The following is a 19,909-nucleotide window of genomic DNA, read 5'->3' as shown; positions in this document are numbered from 1 at the left end:
CCAGATTAACAATGATCGCCACCAGTACTGTTGACCTACAGGGGGCCGGGGGAAACTGGGCTACTGTTGGCCGAGGAAAGAGCATGGTTCGTAGGCAGAGAGAGAAGAGGAAAGGCAGGAGTATACGTCTGAGAATCGGGACTCTTATCATTGACAGGGAAAGGTAGAGAGCTGGTGGACATGGAGAGAAGGAAGGTAAATATACTGTATGTATAAAAGAAGGAGAGATTCTGGAGTGAGTTAGATGAGGTGATGGAGAGTATTCCAGATTAGTGATTGGAGCAGACTTCAACGGGCATGTCGGTGAGGGGAACAGAGGTGATGTGGAGGTGATGGTTTGGTGTTAAGGAAAGGAACCTAGAAGGACAGATGGTGGTGGACTTTGCTAAGCAGATGGAAATGGCTGTAGTTAAGACAGATGAGTGAGGAACATAGAGTTACATATAAGAGTGAAGGTAGAAGTACACAAGTAGACTTCATTCTATGTAGACATGGCAATCTGAGAGAGATTAATGATGCAAGGTGGTGGTAGGAGAGAGTGTAGCAAGACAGGATCAAATAGTGATGTGTGAGATATCTCTGTTGGTCAGGAAGAAGAGGAGAGAAAAGATAGTAAAGAAGCCCAAGTGGTAGAAGTTCAAGACAGAATTCAGACAGACGCTGAGACAAGCTTTGGGTGGTCAGGAAGAGCTTCCAGATGACTGGGAAACTACAGCAGAATTCAGGGAGACAGGTAGGAGGTTGCAAGGTGTGTCATCTGGAAGGAGAAAAGAAGTGGGACGTAGAAAGGACTGAAGAAAGTAGACAGGATTACAAGGAATCACAGAGCAGAGTGAAGAGGGACGTGGCAAAGGCCAATCAGGAAGAATACAATGAGTTGTATGCCTGATTGTTGTCTCATGGGATTGTTGTGGATGAAGCCATCGGAGACTGTCAAGCCTCCTTTTGAACCAATGTTGTGTCAGTCAGCTGTAGGTCTGGTCTTTATCAGCAATCTGGTCTGTGCTGAACTCAGCCTTTACACTGACCCATTAGTTCCTCAGGAGCTCTCGGCTGCACTTTTATAAACTGTTGTAGAAAGGACATTATTTACATTTACACTATTTACTATAGAGTGTCACCCAAATGAGGATGGCTTCCCTTTTGAGTCTTGTTCCTCAAGGTTTCTTCCTCATATCATCTCAGGGAGTTTTTCCTCACCGCCATCACCTCCGGCTTGCTCATTAGGGATAGGGATAAATGTACATTACTTTAAATTCTAAGTTATTTTTTTTATTTTAAACTTTAATTGTATGTATTCATTTATTTATTTTTATCCTTATTTTTTCTTCTTCTTTTTATTATATATTTATATATTTTGTTCTCGCTCTTCTGTTTCCATACGTTTGTAAAGCTGCTTTGAGACAAAGGGAATTGTTAAAAGTGCTATACAAATAAATTGAATTTGAATAAGCCAGGGTAGACAAGAGGGAAGGCAAGATAGCAGAGAGATAGAGATGGGAAGGATGTGCAACAGATAAGAGTTATTAAAGATAGAGATGAATGGGTGAGGAGAGTGTGCAGAGAATATAGAAGGAGTATTTTGAGGAGCTGATGAATAAAAAAATGAGAGGGAAATAGGTTAATAGAGCAGGAAATAGCCAAGATTAGAAAGGATGAGGTGAGAAAAGATCTGAGGAGATCCAAGAGTGGAAAGTCTGTTGTTCCAGATGACATACCTAGAGGTGTGGAAGTGTCTAGTAGAGACAGCAGTGGAGTTTCTATCTACAGTAGGTTGTTTAACAGGGTTTTAGAAAGTGAGAAGATATCCGAGGAATGGAATGGAGAAGTGTTCTCGTGTCGATCTTCAAGAACAAGGTGATGTGCAGAGTTGTAGCAACTACAGAGGTATAAAGTTGAAGAGCCACACAATGAAGCTATGGGAAAGACTAGTGGAAGCTAGACTAAGAAAGGAAGTGGATAATTGTGAGCAGCGGTATGGCTTCATGCCCAGAAAGAGCACGACTGGTGCAGTGTTTGCTCTGAGAATGAGTATGACAGCAGTAAAATGTGCTGTAGGTCAGACAGGAGTTCAAGGTGGAGATGGTGCTACATCAAGGATCAGCTTTGAGTCCCTTCTTGTTTACTATGGTGATGGACAGGTTGACAGATGAAATCAGACAGGAATCACCGTGGACAATGATTCAATTCAATTCAAGTTTATTTGTATAGCGCTTTTTACAATAGACATTGTCTCAAAGCAGCTTTACAGAACATAAACACAGAGCAGAAGGTAAACATAATGATAAAGGAATTAACGAATAATAAAAGAAATAAGAATTAAATGATATTTGCAGATGACATTGTGATCTGTAGTGAGAGTAGGGAGCAGGTGGAGGAACAACTGTAAAGGTGGAGGTCTGCTCTGGAAAGAAGACATGAGGCAGAGATGAGGATATTGAGGTTTGCTTTAGGAGTGACGAGGATGGACAGAGGAACGAGCACATCAGAGGGACAGCTCAGGTTGGCTTGGGGACAAGGACAGAGAGGGTAGATTAAGATGGTTTGGACATGTACAGAGGAGGGAGATGGTTATATTGGTAGAAGGATGTTGGAGATGGAGCTGCTGGGAACAATGGGAAAAGACAAAAGAAGAAGAAGATATGCTGCAGAGTAGAAAAATCCTCATTGCCTCATCAGTACTTTGTATGTAAGAGAACCAAATTCTGTCTCATGCTTTTATTACTGACTACCTTTAATGTTAAAGATGATGGTGATTAATTTTTTTGGTCATGCTGGAGTTGAGTTATACACATTTACTGAGGGTTTAACACCTAAAATCACACACAGCTTGGATTAAGACCTCCGATTTCACTGGAGATTTAAACATTTTGATGTTGTGTGAGAATTACACACAAGTTGATATATTTTTGCGACATATTTTTCATGACAAATGATCAAAATTTTCTTGATATCATATTGAGCCAGTGGCAGAGCCACAATCATATCGCGATTTATGTTTTGGGATAAAAGCCTATAGATTCCTACAGATCCTATAGTTAAAAACCTATAAACACGTGTACATTCAAAGATTTTTTTTTTTTTCACACCGATGAGAGAGACAGCATCTCAAACATTTGCCTTTTATGGTTTTACAGCAAAGAAAAAAAAGATTTTTTCAGGTTTAAAGGAAATGCTTTTGTTTAAGGATGGTGGTGTAGATACTGCTGAAGAACACAGTCTCAGATGCTTCTACAGTACTCAAGAAATATCCAGCCACAGAGAGAGAGAACCACAGCGGCAGAGAGAACTAAACTGGACACACAGAAAATCCAAGCAAAACTAAGCCAAGTGAATGTATGTATGTGTGCGTGTGTGTGCATATATATAATATATATAATATATATATATTATACATACACATACATATACACACACACATTTTTGTGTAGAAACAGGATGGACAGCCTCTATGTTTTTTCACTATATATATTATTGTTGGAGATGGAGCTGCCAGGTAAAAGGTCAAGAGGAAGGCCAAAGAGGAGATATATGGATGTGTAAAAGAGGACATGAAGGTAATTGGTGCGAGAGAAGAGGATGCCGAGGTTAGAGTCAGGTGGAAACAGATGATTCGCTGTGGGGACCCTAACGGGAAAGCAAGAAGAAGAAGATAGATATATTTATATATATCTAGTTTTTCAGTTAAGACTGACCATGTTATAAATGCACAGAAACAACTCATATGTAATCTAGTTTTAAAAGCTGGATGGATGGAAGGATGGATGGAAGGATGGATCAATGGATAAGCCTGTATGCTGTAAACACATTCTATAACGCCTGTTTTAGGTGGCCTGAGTTTCTGTTTTCAGACAGCAGACATTCACGTCTGCCATCACACTTAATGTTCATATCATGTGCAACAACTGAGACTTAGGGGCTTTTTACACCTGGTCACTTCATGCGTTTTCTGTGATCCAATAGCTATCCGATGGTAAAAAGACCAGGTCTAAATGCCCTCTGAAACGTTTTCGAGACGGATATACTGTAAATCTGATGGTTCAAACCCCTTCAGGAGGTGGTCTGGGACGCATTTCAGATGAAACTGGACAGGTGAAAAATTATTGTGGTTGTTCAAGCCACATACGTCAGCGCTATACTCCTCCCAAACAGAAGTACGTCACTCGCAGGTGATCTTTCACCCAGATGTCTCGTTGGGTCTTAAAATGCACTGCTGCCGCCAGCCACAATGCAGCAAACAGTAAACGCTGTTTTTTGTAGCAACCGCACACACCAAAGCGTGTTCCATTTCAATTACCTCGGAAATGAGGTAAAATATATTTGCATTTTGGGCGGGAATAGGAAGATCTGATTGATATCCGATTCGCCAAGACGCATCTATGTGGCCTAATGTAAATGGAATAAACTAGCTATCAGATCAGAGAAAACACATGAAGTGACCAGGTGTAAAAAGGCCCTCAGAAAAGCCTGGCACAAAACAGGTGCAAAATCAGAAAGAACCAGCAGGTGGCAGCAAAGAATAACACACACACTTACTGATCCAGTGGCTCGCCTGCAGCATCAAATTATAACACAATGTTTTAGCAAACCTTCAAAAATAACATCAAGAAAAATGCTTATGCTTACTTAGAACTGTATTGTTTCTTTAATAACAACAGCAACAGATCCCATCTAATAAATCCATCTTCATTTCTCAGGTGAAGTCATTTACGTAAATAATGATACTATAATACACTGATCATGAATCTGTTTCCATTGTCACCTGTTAGACTCAAGAGGAACATATGCTGACAATACTGAAGATACAATACTGACAAAACAGAAGCAAAGAGTGAATCCGGTCAGATACAAGGCAAGGCTGAAGGCAGGAAGTAAACAGAGGAACCTACTGTCCTCATTCTTCTTTATTTTTGAACAATAACACTAAATGTGTTAAATAACACTAAAAGTGGACAGAACTTCAGGAATACATGTGTGTGAGATGTTGGTGTGAGATGTGGGGCACTACAGGAACCAGGATAATAGCCTGGTGATCACAATGAAATGAACGAGTGAAGTGAGGCTGTAAATTCCAGCATTTTCCATTTTGTATTAAAGAGACAGATATCAGTTAAAGAAACAAAAATGGTCACTTGTTCAGGTTCAGCTTTACTTTGCTCAGGGTGACACTTCATTGAGTATAAAAACACTTACACAATATGACTGTGTAGAAAAACAACGTGCATTTGTAACACCTACATGTGATAAACAACACAAATTCATCCATAAGGTTAGAAAGACTTTTATAGACACTCGAGAGTCAGTAATCAGGTAGTTTGTGGTACAAGTGGAATCACTAATCAAGTCATCAGACCACAGGGAATGTGTTATTAGTGCTCCTGATTAAGAGTTTGTGTGCTGTATTACAGATCACGAGTGTTCTCACAGCATGACACTTCATATTCACTGCTCTGACAAACTGAACTGAAATGCTCTGATTGCACTAACAACAATAATCACAGGTACAGATACGTTGTGTCTTCTGACCACCAGCCGGCAGCAAAGAGACAAAAACACAAGCCCCTAAAGCCCCAATTATCTGCACCAACATCTGTTCATGTTCATTCTGTACAGCACATCTGATTAAAGCACATGTATTTATCACCTAAGAATACATCAGAATTTGTTAGAATGTAAGATTAGTAATGGTTTTAGGTTTGTACAAGTCTCAGTTTTCTCAACTCCTTTTTCCACTGGACAAATTCAGTCCCATCCATTATTATGGTGGACCAGAGCTAATCATATACATAAGGCAAGATACCCTGAATGTGACACACACCTGTTCACACAAACACACACACACGCACCCACCCATATGCCCCCTTGTCTACAACAGCAGAAGCAGGTTGTGTGTTAAATACACATGAAGGGCTCCTGCCACAGAGACGTGACATTAAAAACATTCTGGTGTTACATCTCAAGCACAAACTCAGAGGTTCTCACACCGAAATAAGTTCTCCAGCAAACCTGCTAACAAACAAAGCCAATTAACACAAAGTATTTGGGAGATTTGTAGCTACTCTGAAGGATAAACAGCAGACGTACTGTAGTGAGAGATGTGGAATAGATATAGAGTCTTGTAGTGTAGGAATGTCACAGCAGTTCCAATACAACTGCCATCATTCACCAAGCAAAAGCCGTAAAATTACTGAACATATTTAGAGGATAAAATAAATCAGACATCATTAAAAGCTGTTAGTAACTTTATGTACTATTCATTTAAATAATAATTTGTAGTAGGTACTTAAACCAGTGCAATACTTTGTATGCAGAAGTTTCCAACTACTTCTAAAACTGCATCTAATAGTGAAGTTGCTTTAAAAAGAAAGAAAAGAAAAAGAAAAACAATACTGTCAGGAAAATTGGGTCAGTTAGGATGTCTTTCGTCTGACACAGTTGTCTTGGGACGTGTGTGTGTCCGCTCACTAAATATCAAGGATGTTCTTGCCATGCCTTTGAATAAATGAATGATAAAAAACCTACATGTAGATCTGTTTGTGTAGTTAAATGTATTTGAATGTGCATATAAAACGACCTAAAATACAGGATGCAGACTTCCATTTTTTTCATAGGTGACCTGAAGGTGCTAAACTGAACCAGGACATTATTTAAAGCCTATGGCAGGAACCTTACATCCTTCAGCACTGCACAGCTGATCCAGCTCAGAAACTGATGATGAGCTGCCTGGGTCACGTGTGGGGCCCCACAGATCAGCACAGTGGCCCTGGGGCCCAAGATATACACCTTAAGTGGGGTAAGGTCCTGGTTCTTTAAAGGGTCACTGGATAATTGAAAAAATGTAAAAGCACTGATAACATTTTTGTGATATGAAAACACCCACGAAACGTGTTAGTCTGTTTTTAACACATCTCATTAAAACAGTGTAGAGTTTCGTGTTGTAAATGTTTAATGAAATGATATTTTATTCTGAATAATAACTCATACCTGGTGCAGACACACTGCTGGCTCCTTCGGTGAGCTGCTGAGTCGGTTCGTTATGATTCAAGAATCAGATGAGATTGTGTGAACTGAGACTTCTTCAGCATGACAGCAGGGTTTTTATTACCTCCTTTAAATTACACAAATTCAGTTAGCATCCTGCCCAACAGCATTTCCAGCTGAAGCACCGTGCAAAAGAAGTTCACAAACTCCGCCATACGAATCAAAAGACAGCAATAAATCCATGTTGTGGTTTGTCTCCTCGTTTGTCTTCTACATGTCAGCCAACTTGTGAGTGAACTGCGTCGACGCGCGCCCTCAAACTTACTCAGAGCCCCGCCCATTAACCGGAGCGCAGCCAATGCATGACGGGAAATGTATTTCTGCATTCACTTCTATTCTCCCTGAAAGAAATACCAATTAAATATTTTTAGCGTATGTAAGAAAAACACTTCAGGAATGATTATCATTTTTTGTCACTTCAATAACTTTTGGATAATTGTAGCACTGTGTAGGCACACAGAGTAGGAGTCAGTAGGAGTTCTGTCTGGCTCTATAGGAGTCCTGTATGTCTCACTAGGTGTCCTGTCTGTATCAGTAGGAGTCCTGTCTGTATCAGTAGGAGTCCTGTCTGTATCAGTAGGAGTCCTGTCTGTATCAGTAGGAGTCCTGTCTGTATCAGTAGGAGTCCTGTCTGTATCAGTAGGAGTCCTGTCTGTATCAGTAGGAGTCCTGTCTGTATCAGTAGGAGTCCTGTCTGTATCAGTAGGAGTCCTGTCTGTCTGTACGGTCAGTTCAGCATTCCAAAAGAGGCGCAGACACAAAGCTGCCTGGATGACTGAAATGCTCAGAGAGAATGTCGTTCTATGTGAAAAATTATTTAAAGGATTTTGGAAAAACAGAAAACTCCAGCCAGCATGGACATTTGTCTATCAGAAGTTTATGATTAATTGCAATGTGTGTGCGATCGAAGTGGGTAGCATATATCAGATTGGATTTTAGCCAGATTTTGTGGCTTTTAATAAAATTTCATTAAATTTGTTGTGTTCTATTAAGTTCCAGTTTTGGCAGCATTTTGGCACTGGTACTTATTGGTACTTACTGGTTCTTTCATATGCTTTGGCACTGAAATGTGTAGGCTGAGAGGTAGAGAGACATTATAGCAAAGAGATCTTTATTTTCTTATGTCAAAAACATTAATGTTGTCTACAGATATGGCAGGATGTTAATTATTAAGGACTGTCACTTGCAAATAAATAAATTGGTGCTCAGAGCCTCTCACTGACTTTTAAGCAACTGGTCATCCGCTGGGCTGCCTGTAACCTGAACAGTTCACAGGAATGGATTGGTGCTTCACTCCCGTTTTATCACAGATGCAGTACCAACCTTACTAATAGATCAGAGATGCCTCTCCATCATCCAGTGCTTCAGAACATTTTTACAAAATCTTCAACCACTTGTTAATTATTCCTAACCATGGCATTGGCTTCCACTGTAATGATGATGACACACAGTTATATTTTTCAGCAACATGAACAAACCTGGCTTAATAAATTGAAAAATGTGTAAAGAACATTAGTCATTTAACATAACATTATGCTTACTAACTTCCTTCTACTTAATTCAGACAAGACAGACATGCTTTTCCTAGGAGTGCATGCTGAAGTAAGCTTTCTGATTAAAGAGTAACTCTGGATGCTCTTTCTGTTGCATCATGTGCAGCAGTAAAATCCTTGGTGTGATGATTGATTCCAGTCTCTCATTTGAAAGTAACATAGATCATATCACTAGGGTAATGTTATTTCAGCTCAGAAATATTCCTAAAGTAAAAAATATGATGTCATTACATGATGCAGAAACACTAGTTCATTATTTTGTTACCTCTAGGTTGGAATATTGTAATTCTTGTAGGAGCATAAACAAGTTCCAAAGCCAGAGGATATTGATTTTAACATATTAAATTATTAGTAAACAATTTCTGCATTATTATTGTTCTTCTTTATGATTATTAGTAGTAGTAGTAGTTCAGAGAAAAGACACAAGGTCCTGGATCACAGAGGACAGAACCACAGCCAGTCTGCAGGCTGAACATCCAGCTCTTACCCTAACTATTCTGCAAGGCCTCCTTATGGCATTACTGAGTGTTTTTCTGTTCCAGGAGAGCTTTCTGTAGCTACAGTACCTGGGCATCACCATATGCTGCATGCATACACACACCCATGTTAAAACTGGTTTTGGCATCAGATCTCTTCAAGAGCAAAAAAAGGAAAAAACGTAATTGCTTAAGAGCCCACATCTTCTGATTCTGATGAACTCTATTTAAAGATCAGCTGATTCTGTAGGATCTTCTTACATTTACATTTATGGCATTTGGCAGATGCCCTTATCCAGAGCAATGTACAAATGTGCTTTGAAGCATCAAAGATAGGCCTTCACCTGTTGTTTGAAGATGAATCCAGTGAATTAGCTGTTTGGACATCTAGGGCAGGGGTCGGCAACCTTAAACACTCAAAGAGCCATTTTGACCCATTTCCCACAGAAAAAAAAAACACAGGGAGCCACAAAACCCATTTGAAATCTAAAATGAAGATAACACTCTATATATTGTACTTTACCTTTTTGGAAAGTGTAAAAAAAATGTTTTTTTCATTGGTTGCTGGGTTAAATCTTTCCCGGATATTGCTATTTTCTGATTGGCTATTGTGTAGCCTCTTTTTTGATTGGCTGATAAGTGTCAGGCTCGACTAATAACTTCAGGGGAGACGCGCTTGATTCCTGCGCGGTTCCAGACAGCGGTGCGGACTGATGCTGCAGCTTATTAAATATATGATAAATAGTCAAAAAGTTTTTCTGCATGAGAAATACGATGTGTGGCGTGAGAAACACGCACCCAAATGCGTGAATATCACTTTCAATGCGTGACACCTGACAGCCCTGCACAAAATTTTTAACTTGCCGGCTGCAGCAAACCAAAAATGCGTCTGCGTCGGATTTCACAAGTCGGCAGTTATGACGCATATTTTGAGCGACAAAAATTAAACACGGTTTATTTTAATGTTACAAGAGCATCATAATCTTAGAATTAAGAATTACTTTTTATTTTAAACTAACTAACTAAAATAAAATAAATTTGAATTAAAATTTTATTTTCCAAATCTACAGGGAGCCGCAGCAGAGGGATGAAAGAGCCACTTGCGGCTCCGGAGCCGCGGGTTGCCGACCCCTGATCTAGGGGAGGGTTCATTCCACCACCTCAGTGGCGGAACAAAAAAGAGTCTTGATGTATACCTACATCTTACCCTGAGAGGTAGTGGAACTAGTAAAGCAGAACTAGTAGACCAGAGGTGCAGTGCGAGGAGTGATAAGAGCTTTGGGGTAAGAGGGAGCTGGAGGAAACGAACAACATGACAGGAAAATGACAGTTGATTTGTCCATGGTTACCAAAGGGGAGATCAGATCATTGTGTAGGGATAATGCAAGATGTTGACCTGGGATGACCAGCAGTTCATTTTTGTTGGGATTAAGTTGAGGATATACCTATGTGAGGATATAGCTTCACCAAGATATATAGGGAGTGATATATAGGGAGATATATAGGGAATAAAGGAGAGGACCAAGTACTGAGCCTTGTGGGACACCAGTGGAGAGTCTTTGTGGAGCAGATGTCACTCCCTTCCATGTTATGTTGATATGAGTGTCCTTCCAGTAAAACTGATTTAAAGCACTGGAAAAAGGCAGACAGTAACACACACACACACACACACACACACACACACACACACACACACACACACACACACACACACACACACACACACACACACTGATTGAAGGATAGGTAGAGAGAGACAGAGACAGACAGATAGTCAGAGACCAAGTAAGACCAATAAAGAAGCTAGTTTTGAGAACTTGCCCAAACAGTGTTCTTTGCGTGACTGAGAGGCATGAAGGGAAACACAAAGACATTGTGTGCACTCCACTCCTCAGGCTCCCCCTCTCTGTTTAACCCCACACTTCATTCCCTTATGCATTCCACAGCCACCACACACACTGACAATGTGCTCCCAAATTTAGTGTGAAGTTAAACAGGTGTATCCTTGTATCCTTGTGTGAATGATATAAATAATATAAAATCATTAGTAGAATTAGTAGAAATTTAGTGGAATCATTCTTTAAATCATGATGTACACAGTGATCAGGTTTCCTTTACACTTTCTAAACTAAGTTCCGAACTGTCAGGATGATGTCCTTTAATAACAGTGGAGTCTCTGGTCTGCTTGTTTCCATACGAAGTGCCACATCTTGTTATCATCTAAGGCAGAGGTGACCTGAAGGTGCTAAACTGAACCAGTACATTCTTTAAAGTAGGTACGGAACTGTCCATGTGCTTGCTCTGGGGTGGAAGCCTATGGCAGGAACCTTGCATCCTTCTGCACTGCATAACTGATCCAGCTCAGAAACAGGCATGATGATGAGCTGCCTGGGTCATGTGTGGAGCCCCACAGGTCAGCACAGTGGCCCTGGGGACCAGTATATACACTTTAAGTGGGTCCTGCACTGGTTCTTTAAAGGGTCACTGGATAATTATGTAAAAGCAGTAATAACATTTTTGTGATATGAAAACACTTTATTGTATAGTTTCTGTCATCAGTACAGAAAAAAACACCCACAAAACCTGTTAGTCTGTTTTTAACACACCTCATTAAAACAGTGTAGTGTACAGAAACCTGTTCGGCACCAGGCTCATGTTGTAAATTTGTAATGAAAGGATATTTTATTATCAATAATAACTCATATAGAACTCATACCTTAAATTGTCCTGTCTTAATTCAACAGAATGATTAGATGAATTAAGTTGAATTTAGAGTAATGTTTTAATGCTAGTAACAGCTCTGAGTTGCCTGAAGTGGACTATTAGATTTCAAACTATGCAAAACTATGAAAAACATGCTTATCTTATTTTCCTTTCTCATTTTGCTGAGTAACTGATGAGGTGGATTCAAATGGATATACAAATGGTGTGAATAATTCTAGTCTTGGACTATTCTTTCCACATCTGAATCATGAAGCAGAATGGGGTCTAGACATAAACCAGTAACAAGCATGACTAACTTTCCCAACCTCATTATTTCATGGCAGAATGGAGAACTGATTGTTCCTCTCAGCACTGGTGCAGTTGGATGATGGACATAACCAGCTGCCCACAATGATTAAGACCTGAGCATTTTTGGCAAGCAGTTACAAAGCCACAGTGTAGCATGATTTGAATAACAATTACAGGCCAATTTATTACCTTTTCATTTTATTTGTGGAATAAATTTGAGACATAGTCACAAAGAAGCTATACTAAAATCATGCCAGAGGTGACTTTGATAAGGAAAAACTCCCTCGTGACCAGAGGTGGCAAAAGTACACACATCCTTTACTCAAATAGAAGTACAGATACTCATTTTTTAAAAGACTCCAGTAAAAGTTGAAGTAGTGACTACTGTCATGAACGCTGGATAAAAGGGACCCAAATGCAGGATGGCAAAAATAACAGGGTTTAATAACGGAAAACATGAAACATAACCGGACAAAGACAACAGTTGATTCCGCGCTGCACAAGGCAACGCGACACAGTTAAATACAAAAGACAATGAGACACGATTAGGAACAGGTGTGGAAACAGGGAAGGGCAGACACATGACAAGGAACGTAAACAAAGGCACATGGCCAAAAGTCCGGCCTGAGTCCTGACAGAGCCCCCCTCCAAGGCGCGGCTCCCGACGCGCCAACCTGTCTTGATAGTCCCGACGGGGTCCGGGTGGGGTGAGCAAGGCACACGGCGGGGCAGGTGGGGGGAGCAAGGCACACAGTGAGGCAGGTGGGGGGGAGCAAGGCACATGGCGAGGCAGGTGGGGGGAGCAAAGCACACGGCGGCGCAGCCAGAGAGGGCCAAGCGACGTCCACAGCCGAACTGGAGGGCCGAGCGACGTCCACAGCCGAACAGGAGGGCCGAGCGCAACCCTGACGCACCGCAGCCAGACCCCACTATCGGGAACCAGGAAAAGGGGAGGGAGGGCAGGGAGAGAAAAAAAATCCTCCACAAAAACAAAAAAATCGACAAAAAAAAAATCCATGGAGCAAAACACGGGCCTGCAACACCCCCCGCGGACAGGAAGTGGGGCGGCGTCCTCGACGGAAACCGGATGTGAAGCGACGCCCCCACCAGACAGGTGCGGGGCGATGTCACAGGACACCGAAAAAACAAAACAAAAACTCGGGCTGGTGACATGGCTCGCAAAAAGGAAGTGAGGCGGCGCCCCTCGCGAAGAAACCGAAAGCGGCATGGTGTCCCTCACCGGAAAAATGCGAACCGATGTCACCAAAACCGCGAAGTCCAAGGGGGAAAAAAACAAAAACAAAAATGCTCCCGCGATAAGCCGGTCCGAGCTACAGCCATCCTGCTGGGTCTTGGTGCGGCGAAATCATCTGTCATGAACGCTGGATAAAAGGGACCCAAACGCAGGATGGCAAAAATAACAGGGTTTAATAACGGAAAACATGAAACATAACACAGACTAGACCGGACAAAGACAACAGTTGATTCCGCGCTGCACAAGGCAACGCGGCACAGTTAAATACAAAAGACAATGAGACACGATTAGGAACAGGTGTGGAAACAGGGAAGGGCAGACACGTGATAAGGAACGTAAACAAAGGCACATGGCCAAAAGTCAGGAATCCTTTTTGACGCCGATTATTACAAACATCTCTCTCATATATGGCCATGTGTGTTGAGGAATGTCCTCGTTGTTAGTTATTTTAACATCGGTGACTCCCTCTGAATGAACATTAGCCATTCCTTTTGTAGGCGTGCTGCTCATTGTTAGCTCCGCTATCCTTAGTCTATGTCTGATAGCCAGTAAATAATACAGTACACCAGTCACATGGGAAAAAAGCCGCACAATGATAGGATGATAGGCAGGAAACAGCGCTCAATGAGAAGAAATAATACTAAAAGTAACGAGTTCGTTTTGAAAATGTAAGAAGTAAAAAGTACAGATATTTGTGTAAAAATATAATGAGTAAAAGTAAAAAGTTTACCGAAAAATAAATAGTGGAGTAAAGTACTGAAACCAGAAAAAATTTCTTAAGTACAGTAACGAAGTATTTTTACTCCGTTACTTCCCACCTCTGCTCGTGACCACAATGTAGAAAGCGTATGTAGTGTACAAGTGCAGTGTACTTGATGTTTATCGCATCGGTTCTATGGAGAGACAGGAAAATTCAAGTTTCTTTTTTCTCAATCTCATTTTTCAAGCTATGAAAGTTTTTTTAAAACTTGGGCCATGGCTTTGTAAATATGTGTTACAGAAAAAACCTTACTGTGTGTCATTACTTTTGAACTCTTCCTGTTAGATTGTTCAAGCTTATATTTAACAAGAAAAATGTAATTATGAGCATTTTTAATTGCTGACAGAAATTTCTGTATGCATGTGTTATTTTTGTTACAGTAAATATTTTGATTGGAAACTTAGACTTATATTTCATTTCTAATTGTAATTTCTAATTTTCTGGTCTGTTTTCTGTCATTTTCCAGCAGTGGAAATAAATCTGGAAAATATGTGTATTAATGTGTGAACAGGTTACAAAACACAGTTATATGTTATACCAATAGATGTAGCGCTAATAAACACCTCCATGTAGAGCCCTGCGCGGGACTGTTTTTATAAACCCGCACCCGCCCGCTCCCGCTGAATTTCTGACCAGGACCGCCTGCGCCCACAAGCTGCGTGTTCCACTCCCGCCCGCACCTGCAATGTTTGTCTCCACTCCTGCCCACTCCCGCGGATTTTTTTTGAGAGCTTGTGAAAATTTTGATTGTATACAAATGATCAGACTAATTATTAGTTCAGGCTAATGTCCAGAATAACAGAATTAAACATGATTGCATTTAAATAAGATAAATTAATACTAATGCTAATACTAATCTTCTTCTCAACGTCATGTGTTGACTCCATTCTTATTATTAGGCTACATGCCAAATCCCACCGGGTCCCGCGGATCTTCCGCTAAATTTTCTGACATCCCACTCCGGCCCGGGGCAAAGGTGAAACCGCCCGCGCCCGCGAGATTTGTGTTGGGGCCCCGCGGGATCCCAATCCCAATGCAGCCCTCTACCTCCATGCTTGTGTGTGTGTGTGTGTGTGTGTGTGTGTGTGTGTGTGTGTGTGTGTGTGTGTGTGTGTGTGTGTGTGTGTGTGTGTGCGTGCGCTGTAGAGTCACAAAGGTGCCTTTTTTCAGGTTAAAATAAAATCATGATAAAGTCCTTCCCTCCTCTTAGCACAAAGATTTTTGAGACTTTATTAATAGTGCTTGCAAGGCATCATTATTGTTGTTCTGCATACTTCTTCTTCTTCCTCTTCTTCTTCTTCTTCTTCTTCTTCTTCTTCTTCTTCTTCTTCTTCTTCTTCTTCCAGACACTTTTTCGGCACATAACTTGTCCCACAGCTTTTGTCCTAGACCCATGAATGGGGTGTCAATTCGACCGGCTCATTGAGGACAGGTGTGCTATGACTTTTATAAGCGATCAGAATTCCCGAATTCCCGAATTCCCGGTACGGAAGCTCAAAGGGTTTTTATTTCCCCCACAGACTTGAATGGGGAATTCTTAAAACTCTTTTGTAAACACTTTTGATTCCACAAGTATTGGCCCCCAGTCAATACATTTTTGTCCAAAAGTATTGGCACCCCATCGGGTATTCATGTGACGTCATGTGCCCTGCTTGATAGATACTGGGTCTATGGTGTCTACCATTACTAAGTTGTGGGCTTTTTTAAACATTTTGAATCATGGGAGCAGGAGCGACTTAAGTCTTGTCAGTGGTTGCGACTTACTGCTGCTAATGGTCTCGCGATTCCCTATATTGGTTACATGGAACTCGATGTGGAGCTCTGTGGCAAATTGGTGTCAAATTGTGGGGTGTTTATTGTCCGGGATGTTCCTGATAGGTCGGGTGTACATGCCCCTGGTGTTTTAGGGATTAATGTCCTTAGTCTGTGCTACCAGGAACTCTCCGGGCAACATGGTGTGGCTCTTTTTGATTTACCTGCCATGTTGCAGGAACCTAGTTTTGTTATGGAGGCGTTGCAGTATTGTCATCAAGTTAACACCCAGTCCTCTGTTGATCGCATGAGTCAGGTACGGGTGGCTGGGCATGGGGTCTGCCGCGTTTCTGGTGGCACAATGAAGCTCATAGCAGCCACCTGTTCTGGTGGTATGGTATTGTTTGAACCCCCCGAATCAGGCCTATCTGCAGGCTTGTTGGCTTCCCCTGCACTCGTTCAGGTGACCTGGGGCACTGTTTATATACCGGTGGTGAATGTAGGTACTACTGATGTTGTACTGCATCCTAAGACATCTTTAGGCACCCTAAATAGTGTGTTTATCAGGTTGCCAGAAGGTATTACTGAAGTGAGATCAATGACAGCTACTGTTAGTTCCCATGCATCTTTGACAGGTTATACAGTGCAGGAGCAGATTAGTTCTATTGATCTGTCAGGGGAAGACCAAGCTTGGGTTCAGAAGTACCAGTTTGTGTTTGCAGCTCATGATGCAGATTTGGGGTGTACTAATTTCCTTTCACATGACATTCCCCTCTTAGATAATGCCCCTGTCTGACAATGTTATAGGTGGATACCTCCTTCAGAGTATGAGGTGGTAAAGGTGCATATCAACCTTGTAGTCCTAATGCCTCTCCCATAATTTTGGTTAAAAAGAAAGATGGTAGTCTACGATTGCGTGTAGACTATAGTCAATTGAACTCCAAAACTAGGAAGGACGCTTTCCCTTTGCCTCGCATCGATGAGTCGTTGGATGCCTTGGCAGGGGCCTGCTGGTTTTCCACTATAGATTTAGCCAGCGGGTACAATCAGGTCCCTGTCACAGAGGTTGACCGGCCTAAGACTGCTTTTTGTACCCCGTTTGGCCTATTCGAGTGGAATCAAATGCCTTTGTAACACTCCTAGCACTTTTCAGCGGTTGATGGAGAGGTTGTTTTGTGACCAACAATGCCAGTCTCTACTCCTGTCATCTAAATAGATGACATTGTGGTGGTTCCTTCCTCAATGGACCAACATTTGGAGTGGTTGGAAGTGGTCATGAGCTGGCTAGGTAATTGAGGGCCTCAAGGCGAAATTAGGAAAGTGTGCATTCTTTCAACCTGAGGTAAAATATTTGGGACATGTGGTGTCATCCCATGGGGTTGCAACGGACCCAAGCAAGATTGAGGTAGTAGCACAGTGCCTGACCCCAACAAGTGTTTCAGAAGCGTGGTCTTTTCTTGGCTTTGCCAGTTACTACTGCTGGTTTGTAGAAGGGTTTGCTAAGTTGGCAGCCCCTCTGCATAAGCTGGTGGCTGAGTTGGCAGGTAATAGATCTAAGAAAAGAGGAGAGCAGTGTTTTGTTAATGCCTGGTTTGAACATTGCCAGAGTAGTTGTGAGGCATTAAAAATTAAATTGACCACTGCTCCCATTCTTGCCTATGCCGGTTTTTCCCGGCCTTTTGTTCTGGAGGTGGATGGCAGTTATAGTGGGTTAGGGGCAGTTCTACCCCAAGAACAAGAAGGTAAAGTGCAGCCCAACACCTATGCTAGCCGCAGTCTTAGGCCCACTGAGCGGAATATGTCTACTGGTTACTGTTTTTGCCGAGTCACTCTGCAATGGACTTGGGTATGCTGCAAAAAGCAGACCCAGTTATTGAGGAAGTTTGGTCATGTTGGATGCAAAAGGCATATCCTGGAGTGGAGGAACATAGATGGTTGTCCAAACCTAGTTTAATCTTGCTCTGTCAGTGGGATCGCTTGGTAGAGAGAGATGGGTGGCTCTTCCGCCGTGTGTTCCGCCCTGATGGGGGTGAGGAGGTCCTCCAGTAGGTTTTGCCTGCTGTCTTAAAATCTGAAGTTCTGAGACAGCTTCATCAGGAGCACGGGCACCAGGGTACTGAGCGCACCACAGAGCTGGTATGCCAGCGATGTTACTGGCCAGGTATGTCCACTGAGATAACCCAGTGGTGTCAGGAGTGCGAAAGCACCGGTGCGTATAAGGGAGGGTGTCAGGTTCATGGTCATTGAATCAGTGTTCAACAGAGGCTGCTGGGTGTTACTGGTGTTGCTAGCTGCGCTACGGTTCTACTTTGTTTCCAGTCACTTTGTTACCTGGGAGGTAAGATGCCATTAGCAGCATGGCTAAGTGATTTTGTTGTGGTCATACAATAGGCTAATGCCGCACGTATGCTTTATTGTAGTGCTTCGCAACGGGACAAAGAAAAGGGTCAAAACAAACTCTGTTGCGACAGACTGTCTACTCTCAGGTATGTGAGTTTGTTTTATTCATCTTACGTGGGACGCTAGTTTAGATGCCAGGCGGTGTAGTGTTAACTGTTTTGTATTCTCGGTTTATTACCAAAGCAGTACGGTATCTGTTGATTTGGTGTGGCGGACGGCTGTATTTCGCCGGTATGCAATATCACTTTATTTAAGGGTTGTGGGGTTTTATATTTTTAAATTGCACTCATTTACTGTGCATGACATTTTCTGTTAGGTTCCGGGGTATTTCTGCTGTGAAGTTGAGGCTGCACACTGTTCCCGGGACAACGCTGCTGTTTTTCTCTGTGTTATATTGCTTTGCTCCTTGCTAAATTGCTTTGTTTTGTAATTTGTTTATTTTTGGTTTCACATTTGAAACCTTTTTTTTTATTTTTATCAATATTGTTACCTTTCTCTGACCTTGTTAGTGTTCATTCAGCCTATCTCAATGACTTCAGAGTCAGCAACAGGCTTTTTACAGTCTGGCAAGGAGTTATTTTTTTGTGTATTTCATTTAATTGTTTGGCTTAAAGTCTGATTTATTTCTTTTGAGTTTTTCTTGCGTTTTGCAAATCTTCATTCTTTTGTTTTGTTGTTTTAAGCATTGTCAATTTTAAAATTGTTGCTTTTTGTGTACTCTCTGCAGGAGCTGAAGGTCCAAAGAGGCCTGAGAGGCCTGACTTTCCTTCTCTTTTCGAGTGTGAAAGTGCATGGTGTGCTGTGTGACCACTGACAGTAAATTTCACCGAGCACTGAGTTGAGTGTGTGTTTGATTGGGTACATGCATGGTGTGGATATTTAAGTACCCAAGTCTCCTGCTCATTCATTAATTGGTAGAACGAACTTGTGATCCTTATAGTATTGTGAGGTGATTCATTTTTCCTTGGGTGAAAGTCCCAGGGTCTCGTAGTCTGTTAGTTTTCAAATCTAGGGTTTGCATATTGTGTTTTTCTTCCATTATACCACTCTGTCACATACAGGACTAAGGATCTGCTGCTGATGTCTTAATGCAGTAAATCATGCCAATTGTAATTAGATAAGAAGTCAGTAAAGTGAAGTGCACAAGTATGATGTAATTTTTATAAATACCAAAGTTCTTGACCTTGTCTATAGGTGTACATTTGTGCATCATGCCCTATGATGGACTGATGTCCTATTCTAGGATTTTTATTGTCCTGCCTCACACCCAGCATTCCTAGGAAAGACTCCAGGTCCATCATGATTAGCATTTAAGAACTTACTAAAGATGACTAGCTTGGAAATCATTGAAATTCAGCATTATTTGAAATGAAGTGGTGAATTTTCTTTTGTGCATGCTGTAATTATGTAAGTCTTTATTTTTGCTAGGAGTGTCATCATTTCTAATAAATCCTGATGAATGTTATAAATGTTTATAAATGAGCCTAGGGCAGATGCTGAAGATTTATTTTGCATGAAGGTATCTCAAAGATCTCTCTGTGAATGTGGAAAATAACACCACCGCATTTCCTTATTATGACTACATTCTGATATTTTATTACATTTAGTCTCTCTTTCTCTCTCTCACTCTTTCTCTTTTTCTTTCTCTTTCTCTCTCTCT

At 41.5% G+C, this 19,909-nt stretch overlaps 1 long non-coding RNA gene across 6 annotated transcripts in view; it reads right to left on the bottom strand.

Moving 5' to 3' along the window:
- The window catches only part of LOC125145384, a 79,488-nt gene extending 72,175 nt beyond the window's left edge, over positions 1-7,313 (bottom strand). For 5 of the 6 annotated variants that reach the window (XR_007143767.1, XR_007143764.1, XR_007143766.1 and 2 more), the window contains exon 1: positions 6,985-7,313. This is a non-coding gene — a long non-coding RNA (uncharacterized LOC125145384). The remainder of the gene's footprint in view (positions 1-6,984) is intronic. The other variant, XR_007143763.1, reaches the window with a different exon arrangement.
- Between the last annotated feature and the right edge of the window lie 12,596 nt (positions 7,314-19,909).

This window comes from Tachysurus fulvidraco, chromosome 8, assembly GCF_022655615.1.
Source record: "Tachysurus fulvidraco isolate hzauxx_2018 chromosome 8, HZAU_PFXX_2.0, whole genome shotgun sequence".
NCBI classification, from domain to species: domain Eukaryota; kingdom Metazoa; phylum Chordata; class Actinopteri; order Siluriformes; family Bagridae; genus Tachysurus; species Tachysurus fulvidraco.
This window is presented reverse-complemented; position numbering and strand designations above follow the sequence as displayed.